Raw genomic sequence first — 9,168 nt, 5'->3', positions numbered from 1 at the left:
GCTTCCTGGCCCACAACTCCTAGAATCCTTGGAATCTCCACAGTGGTGGCTTTCATGTGCTAAAGAGGTGGGTGAAGGCGGGCAGCCCCCAGGTAGCTCCAGGATGGGGCTGGTCACCAGAAAGACCCAGGCAGGACTAGAGGCCTGGGACTTCCAGCCTCACCCCCCAGCCTCCAGGGAGGGGAGAGGGGCTGAAGGTTAAGTTATTCACCCATGGCCAGTGATTTAACCAGCCATGCCCATGTAATGAAGCCTCTGTATAACCTCCAGGATAGCTGAACACATGGAGGTTCCTGGAGGGCGGCGTGCCCAGGGAGGGCACAGAACCTTCGTGCCCCTTTCCCCATGCCTTGCCCATGCATCTCTTCATCTATATCCTTTGCAATACCCTTTATAACAAACCAGCAAACGTAAGTGTGTCCCTGAGTTCTGTGAGCCGCTCCCGCTCTAGCCAATTAATTGAACACAAGGAGGGTGTCATGGGAACCCCAACTTAAAGCCGGTCCGTCAGAAGTTCCTGAGGCCCAGACTTGGGAGTGGCATCAGAAGTGGGGGCAGTCTTGGGGACTGAGCCCCACCCTGTGGGCTCCGACGATATCTCCAGGTAGATAGCATTAGAATATGGAGGACACCCTGATGCAGAATTGGTTGCTTGCTTGCTGGCGTGTGGGGAGAATCCCCCAACACTTGGTCACCGAAGCCTTCTGTGTTGCTTACTGTGGCGTGGTAGCAGAGGAAACACGGTTTGTGTTTTTTCTACTCGCACATGGTTCTCTTGGTGTCTTCTCTGCCCATACATGCTGCACAGTTCTGTATGGGGCTGACCTCAGTTCAAAACCTGGAGACAAGAAAGAAAAAGAAACTGGGAAACTTGCCCTTGAATGGGTCATCCTTCAAGTTTCAGCTCTTCTCTCCAGTCTGCCTGCTCCTGTTAACACTGCAGAGTCCTTAGCTAGTGACTTGTTGATTTTGTCCCCAGTCGGCGGCATGGATGAATTGTAGTGGTCTCTTACTTCATCTTGGCCAGTTTCAGAATCCAAAATATAATATTTAACCTCCCTAATTACCATGCAAGACTAATATTAATTCTCCCATTTTATTTATTTATTTATTTTAATTTTTTTTTTTTTTTTTTTTTTTAGATGGAGTCTCGCTCTGTTGCTCAGGGTGGAGTGCAGTGGTGCGATCTCGGCTCACTGCAAGCTCTGCCTCTCGGGTTCAAAGGATTCTCCTGCCTCAGCCTCCCAAGTAGCTGGAATTACAGTTGAATGCTACCACATCTGGGTAACTATTTTTTTGCATTTTTAGTAGAGACAGAGTTTCACCATGTTGGCCAGGCTGGTCTCAAACTCCTGACATTGGGTGATCCGCCCACCTCAGCCTCCCAAAGTGCTGGGATGACAGGCGTGAGCCACCGCACCTGGCCAATTCTCCCATCTTAAGGATTAAAAACTTGAGGTTTAAAGAGGTATAGCCATCTGTCCAACCTGTATAGCCAATGCTAAGGTTTATCTCTATTTAAAATTAGCTGGTGAAACTTGTGTGGGGTGGAGTCAGAAAACGGGGGAGGGCAAAAGTAAACAGGTGGTGGAAGAACAGAGTGGTAGGGGAGGAAGAGGGTGAAATGGGAGAGAAAAGGAAGAGAAGGCCAGGCACAGCAGCTCACGCTTGTAACCTGAGCGCTTTGGGAGGCTGAGGTGGGAGGATCACTTGAGGCCAGGAGTTCCAGGCCAGCCTGGGCAGCATGGCAAGACCCTGTCTCAACAACAGAAAATTAACCAGGCACGGTGGTGCGTGGCTGTAGCCTTAGCTACTCAGAAGGCTGGGTCACTGGGTCAGGAGGATGGCTTGAGCCTGAGAGTTTGAGGCTGCAGTGAGTTATGTTTCTGCCACTGCACTCCAGCCTGGGCAGCAGAGCCAGACCCCATCAAAAACAAAAACAAAAAAAGGTGCTGCAGCTGCAGAATGGTCGGGGGTGGCAGGAGGCACAAGTCTGGCGGGGAGGGGCCTGTGAAAAAACAGTCGATGTGAAGAAAAGTAAATTCTGTGAAGATGATGTGATCTTCAAAAAGAAATAGAAAATGATTATAAGCTCTCTTCACGTGAAGATGTCGATGGCTTCTGGAAGTTCTGTGAAGAACTGGATCCTGAAAAGCCCGCTGGTCACTTTCTGCAAAGCCTCGGGCTTCAGTTAGTTGGTCCTTCTGATATCCTTGCTGGAAAACAAAAAACGAAGGAAAATTCAACAGGCCTCGAATGTTAACCTTCATTGGAGGTTTTACTGTGATCCTCCTGAGTTCCAGACCATTACTATTGGAGATAATAAAACTCAGTACCACATGGGGTATTTCAGGGGTTCTACTGATGAACTTCCTGCATATGTTGGTATAAATGAAGCAAAGAAAAAGTGTACAATTGTTCCAAATGGAGATAATGTATTTACTGCAGTCAAATTATTTTTGATGAAAAAACTTAAAGAAGTAACGGATAAAAAGAACACTGGGCCGGGTGTGGTGTCTCACGCCTATAATCCCAGTACTTTGGGACGCCGAGGCAAGCAGATCACCTGAGGTAGGGAGTTCGAGACCAGCCTGACCAACATGGAGAAACCCCGTCTCTACCAAAAAGACAAAATTAGTCGGGCATGGTGGCGCATGCCTGTAATCCCAGCTACTCAGGAGGCTGAGGCAGGAGAATCGCTTGAACCCAGGAGGCGGAGGTTGCGGTGAGCCGAGATCACACCATTGCACTCCAGCCTGGGCAACAACAGCAAAACTTTGCCTCAAAAAAAAAGAAAGAAAAAGAAAGAAAAGAAAACTAATCTCTTGAAAAACATAGATGAAAAACTCACAGAAGCAGCCAGAGAAGTGGGGTACTCACTGGAACAGAGAACCACAAAGATGAAACAGAGAGATGAGAAAGTTGTGACGAAGGTCATTCGTGGTGCAGGCTTGGCTGTTCCAGTGGATAAAAATCGTGTTGGGTACACAGAGCTCCCTGAAACACATGCTGACGTCAAGAGAATTTGCAAGACAATAGTTGAGGCTGCAAGGGAGGAGGAGAGACTCAAAGCTTTTGTTCCCATTCAGGAAATGATGACTTTTGTGCAGTTTGCTAATGATGATCGTGATTACGGCTCGGGGCTTGAGTTGGGAATGGAGCTCTTTTGCTGTGGCTCACATTATTTTCATAAAGTTGCTGGCCAGCATTTACCTCTTGCGTATAATCTGTTGAAGAGGAATCTGCAGAAATTACTGAGGATCATTTCGCAAACAGAAGTGAAGAGAACACAGAGCAACTTGCTGCATGAGTGAGGTGGCTTTGTTTGGTGTACAGTATTTCAAAGGATTAGTGTTAAACTTGTGATTTTTGTTTTGTTTTTAAGGAATACAAAAAATAAACATTTAATAAAAACATTTATAAGGTAAAGAAAAAAAATAGAAAAGGCAAAGGAGGAGAAAATAGAGAAGGTAATCTCCTTCCCCATGGGTCAGGACGGTACCAGGCAATGCAGCTCTACACAGACAGCATCCACCCAGAACCCACCGCCTTCACACAGTCCCCTCCCTCATGAAGTTAGTGTGAGCACATCAGCCAGTCTGTGATGTCATCCTATCTCCTGTTCCAGTCAGGGGCTCGGGCTTAAAGCAATCAGCCCTGGCATCGCCTTGTTGATGCTATTCGTCCAGAGTGGTTGGGCAGGTATCAAAATCGGCTGAAGGCCATGTGTGGAGGCTCTTGCCTGTAATCCCAGCACTTTGGGAGGCTGAGGCAGGAGTATCACTTGAGCCCAGGATTTAAGAGCAGCCTGGGCCAGGCGCGGTGGCTCACGCCTGTAATCCCAGCACTTTGGGAGGGCAGATCACGAGGCCAGAAGATTGAGACCATCCTGGCTGACACAGTGAAACCCCGTCTCTACTAAAAATACAAAAAACTAGCCGGGCGAGGTGGCGGGAGCCTGTAGTCCCATCTACTCGGGAGGCTGAGGCAGGAGAATGGCTTGAGCCCGGGAGGTGGAGCTTGCATTGAGCTGAGATCGTGCTACCGCACTCCAGCCTGAGCCACAGAGCGAGACTCCATCTCAAAAAAAAAAAAAAAAAAAAAAGTAGCCTGGGCAACAGAGTCCCCATCTCTGCCAAAGAAAAGAAAAAAAATGGCTGAAGATGAGAATTTTTTTCTGCCTTTGAGGGAATGCTTTCTCTCTCCCCATCCAGTAGGAATGAGAAAGTGCCGTGCTCCAGTTGGGGCTGGCATTTATCTTGCAGCTGTGAGAGAAGATGGCCCTGGGGATGAAGCCTGCGAAAAGGCCACGCAGCCCGCCCAAAACCCTTTCTTCCCCTGGATCCCCTTCTCAAGGAAGCCCATGTCAGTGAGGGTTTCTGTTAATTGCAGCCCAAGGCATCCCAATGGCCCCCAATGGGTGTCTCTCTTCCCAGCCTGGGATGCTCCTGGCGTGCCCCAGGTGATGCTGGAGAGACTCCTGACTCAGCCCAGGGGCAGGGCAAGCCACCTCTGTCACAGGGGAACAAGTGTGCCTGTTACTGTCACTACCCAGATCTATGTCCCTTATACCTGTAAGCACATCCCAGTTTTCCTTGGGAAACCCTCCAGACACCAACCAATTCTGGCATCAACTGGGTGTCCTACGATTCAATCCGATTCCGACACTAACTACCCGGAGTTGGCTTGACACTCCGTAGGGTTTAGTCCCGTAATACTGGCCTGTCTTCCGGTGCCGAGCCACCCACACTTTGGTCCGACTTGGCTACAAAGTTAGAGCTTCCCACAACCTGCCCCACTTCAGGTTCTGTAATTTGCTAGAATGACTCACAGGACTCAGGAGGGCACTTTCCTTACTCCTGCCGTAATAAAGGATACAACTCAGGAACTGCCAAACGGAGGAGATGCACAGGGCGAGGGATAAGGAAAGGGGCCTGGAGCCCCTATCCCCTCTCTGGGTGCATCCCCTCCCAGCATCTGTGTGTTCACCAACCCAGAAGCTTGGAGGCTTCATTACCCGAGCCTCGGCTGGGGGTGACTGAATCAGTCTCCCGCTCTGCACCCCTCCCTGGAGATTGGGCGATGGGGTTGAAAGTCTCAACCCTTTAAATACATGGCTGGTTCCTCTGGCAACCAGCCCTCATCCTGAGGCTATCTAAAATCATGATCAGAGATTATCACCATTATCAGAGATTCCAAGGGTTTCGGGAGTTATATGCCAAGAAGCAGGGACCAAGACCAATATTTATTTTTATTTATACCACACTCCCCATTCTCAGTCCATGGGGCTGGGTCAAGGGGTCCTTCCCCTTGGCCTCTAGGAAGAAACACATGGTCTGGTCCATTGGAGCATTTTATTCGGCTGCTCCCAGTGGCTGGCTTAGTGGGACTCACGACGTGAGATAAGCCACTGAGGCTCAGAATACGGAATGGAAAGTCCTTTAAAAAAGAGAAAGCGACCAGGCGCGGTGGCTCACGCCTGTAATCCCAGCACTTTGGGCCAAGACGGGCGGGTCACGAGGTCCGGAGATCGAGACCATCCTGGCTAACACGGTGAAACTCTGTCTCTACTAAAAATACAAAAAAATTTGCCGGGCGTGGTGGCCGCGCCTGTAGTCCCAGCTACTCGGGAGGCTGAGGCAGGAGAATGGTGTGAACCCGGGAGGCGGAGCTTGCAGTGAGCTGAGATCGTGCCACTGCACTGCAGCCTGGGTGACAGAGCGAGACTCCGTCTCAAAAAAAAAAAAAAAAAAGAGAAAGCATTTCTGTCTTGCTGTGCCCCGCTGGGATTCTGAGAGGACAGAATGTTCCTCCTGAATGTGCTGGGAAGTGCCGGGGATCATCTTGTGCCCATACAGGGAGAGCCACCTGAGGCAACCCAAATGAAGGCAACCCAGGGGAGAGCAAGGTTGAGACAGGCACAGAGGGAGCCCAACACTGATGATATCTTTTGAGCACTTGTGCCTTAGGTCAGACCCATTAAGTTCTCCTCCCGCTTGAGCTGGGCTTCACATACTTGCACCCACCATGGCGCTGATCAGTGCATGCCACCCTTAGCTTGTGGGGGCCATGGGATTGCTTAAGGGCCCTCCCCAACTGCCCTCTTCACTCTTAGCTGAAAATCCCAAGTTCTAGATTTTCAGAGTTGGGGCCCCTGTGTCAGGAGGAGCTCCCTTCTCTAGGATAGGCCTAATTTGGGAGTGTTTTAAAATGAGTACATGGGAAATTTCAAGACGCCAAAACCCCAGAGGCCAGCCTTGGAGTATTTCAGTGCTCCCTCCCCTTTGTCTCTACAACCATCAGTTAGGGCTGCATTCAGATGCAAATAACAGCAAATCTTTCACACTGGGGTTTAAACAAAGAAGTGCAGAAGAATGCTCCAGGCTGGCTCAGCCCTGGGAAAGTCCTCAGGGGCCCGGGCTCCCTTGTCCATCTCCACTGCCTTTAGTGCATGGCTTCTGTCCTCGGGACCCCATGTGGCAGGAAGAAGCAGAAATACGGCACAGCTGAGCTCCCAGCCCGTGCATTGCCCGGAACCTCTCGAGGCTGGAAAGTGCCGTGGGTGGGCGGGCGGGGGGGCGGGTGGGGAGGATCTTCAATTGTTTGCTAATGTATTCCAAATACCTAGAACGGCTGCTCCATAAAACTGTGCTGAATGAACGAGTGGGTGGATGAACGGGTGGATGCCCATACAGGCAAACTGAATTTTTACCTCCTACAGCCTCTACAGCCTCTACTGTGATGTCAGGCGTGGGAGAAAGGATGAGCACTGAGCGGCCCCTTAAGGCATCTGTCACTCTGTTCCTCACGCTGACACGTGATCTCTTGACATCCCCACAGGCCCTCTCCTTCTACAGGTGGAATCTCTTTTTTGTTTGTTTGAGATGGAGTTTCGCTCTTGTTGCCCACACTGGAGTGCAGTAACGCGATCTCGGCTCACTGCAACCTCCGCCTCCTGGAGTCAAGCGATTCTCCTGCCTGTAGTCTCCTGAGTAGCTGGGATTACAGGTGCCCACCACCACGCCCGGCTAATTTCTTGTTTTTAGTAGAAACGGGCTTTCACCATGTTAGCCAGGCTGGTCTCAAACTCCTGGCCTCAGATGAACCACCCGCCTCGGCCTCCCAAATTGCTGGGATTACAGGCGTGGCCATCGCGCCCGGCAAGAGATTTCCTTTGTCATCTATCTGAGCCAATCCGGAACTCTCAACCCCCACCAAACTTTTTTTTTTTTTTTTTTTTTGAGATGGAGTCGCCGGGGCTGGAGCGCAGTGGCCGGATCTCAGCTCACTGCAAGCTCTGCCTCCCGGGTTTACGCCATTCTCCTGCCTCAGCCTCCTGTGTAGCTGGGACTACAGGCGCCCGCCACCTCGCCCGGCTAGTTTTTTGTATTTTTTTAGTAGAGACGGGGTTTCACCGTGTTCGCCAGGATGGTCTCGATCTCCTGACCTCGTGATCCGCCCGTCTCGGCCTCCCAAAGTGCTGGGATTACAGGCTTGAGCCACCACGCCCGGCCCTCACCAAACTTTTTTAGAAGATTTTTGTTGTTGTTTATATTTTGTTTTCTTTTGAGACAGGGTCTCACCCTGTCATCCAGGCCAGAGTGCGGTGGTACAAACACAGCTCACTGTAGCCTCAACTTCCTGGGCTTAAGCAATCTTCCTTCCTCAGCCTCCAGAGTAGCTGGGACACCACAATGCCCAGCAAATTATTTTATTATTTTTTGTAGAGATGGGGTCTCGCTATGCTGTTCAGGCTGGTCTTAAACTCCTGACCTCAAGTGATCCTCCCGTTTCAGCCTCCCAGAGCACTGGAATTACAGGGGTGAGCCATTGCACCCAGCTCTCCTGAGACCTTGTACCTTTCTGATGGGATCTGGCAAATGCATAATACTAGTAACAGCCATTCATCTGGAAGAGGGGGTTGCATGGCTCATCGTCTAGGCTTAACCCTGGGCAGGAGTTTGAGGGTCCTGGGACTTTTTAAGTTTCCTTTGATACTTTCCAGTCCTTGTTCATACATATGGACTTGTTCCACATAATGGCGAACAGAGATTTATTTGTATTCTGCTTTTGCACTCAACAGAACATGATAAGTGTTCTTCACGTTGCTACAGCCTGTTCGATACATTAATAGCTGCATAACCATCCTCAAATTTGTTGCACTACAATTTGCTTAACAAATAAAGGAGTTTATTTCCAACTTTTTGTCCCTGTAGCTAATGCTACAGTAAATATCCTTATGTACACAGTTCGTTTGTTTTCTCTTGTGTTGAGTGTTGGCTTAAAATTGTCCTGGACTCTGGTGTCAGCTTTGGGCTGGCAGCTTGCATTGCCCGCCCTCCTGAATCCCCAGGCTGCTGGTCATGGAAAAGCTTCTGGGTCTCACGTCAGATTCTCGGCTGACCACAAATGATCTGCACATTGTCCCCTACCTTTAAGACATGTCTGAGAGAGAGGGTCAAAACCCTACCTCTACGTCTGAAAGAAACCAGCCAGCATTCACCTGGCAGGAAGTGGGATCAGGGTATCTGCACGAGCTTCCCCCTGCAGCAGATGGAGGCTGCCCTTGCCTGTCCTTTGCCCACTGAGCTATTTTGGCTCTGGAAGGGGGCCCATTCCTCCCCCATAAGATACTCTCTTGGCAGAGCTGACAGTCAAGGTGGTTCGAGTTTCTACAGCCAAGGGGCAGGCATCTGATCCAAGGTAGGAAGCTTGTGTTCATGCTTGAGGAACCCAGCACTGGCTTGGCCCGACAGCAGCACCCTCATGGAACCCCTTGGTTCCAGCTACCCCAACCCCCAGAGCTGCCTGAGGGCTGTCCTTTCTGAGCCTAGCCCTGCTGCCCTCCCTCTGAGAGGTGAAGCTGGCTAGGCGTCTGGGTGGGGTGGGGACTTGGAGAACTTTTCTGTCTCCTAAAGGATTGTAAACGCACCAATCAGCGCTCTGTGTCTAGCTAAAGGTTTGTAAACGCACCAATCAGCACTCTGTAAAATGGACCAATCAGCAGGATGTGGGCAGGGCCAGATAAGGGAATAAAAGCTGGCCACCCGATGCCAGCAGCGGCAACCCCATCCGGTCCTGTTCCGTGCTGTGGAAGGTTTGTTCTTTCGCTCTTTGCAGTAAGTCTTGCTGCTGCTCACTCTTTGGGTCAGCACTACCTTTATGAGC

General features: G+C 50.4%; 1 pseudogene; it reads left to right on the top strand.

Moving 5' to 3' along the window:
• The first annotated feature begins 1,954 nt into the window (after nt 1-1,954).
• Nucleotides 1,955-3,450, top strand: LOC705971 (histone PARylation factor 1-like; annotated as a pseudogene).
• The last annotated feature ends 5,718 nt before the right edge of the window (nt 3,451-9,168 follow it).

This window comes from Macaca mulatta, chromosome 6 (assembly GCF_049350105.2).
Source record: "Macaca mulatta isolate MMU2019108-1 chromosome 6, T2T-MMU8v2.0, whole genome shotgun sequence".
NCBI classification, from domain to species: Eukaryota; Metazoa; Chordata; class Mammalia; order Primates; family Cercopithecidae; genus Macaca; species Macaca mulatta.
Note: the sequence above shows the minus strand (reverse complement) of the source record. Positions and strands in the feature narration are given on the sequence as shown.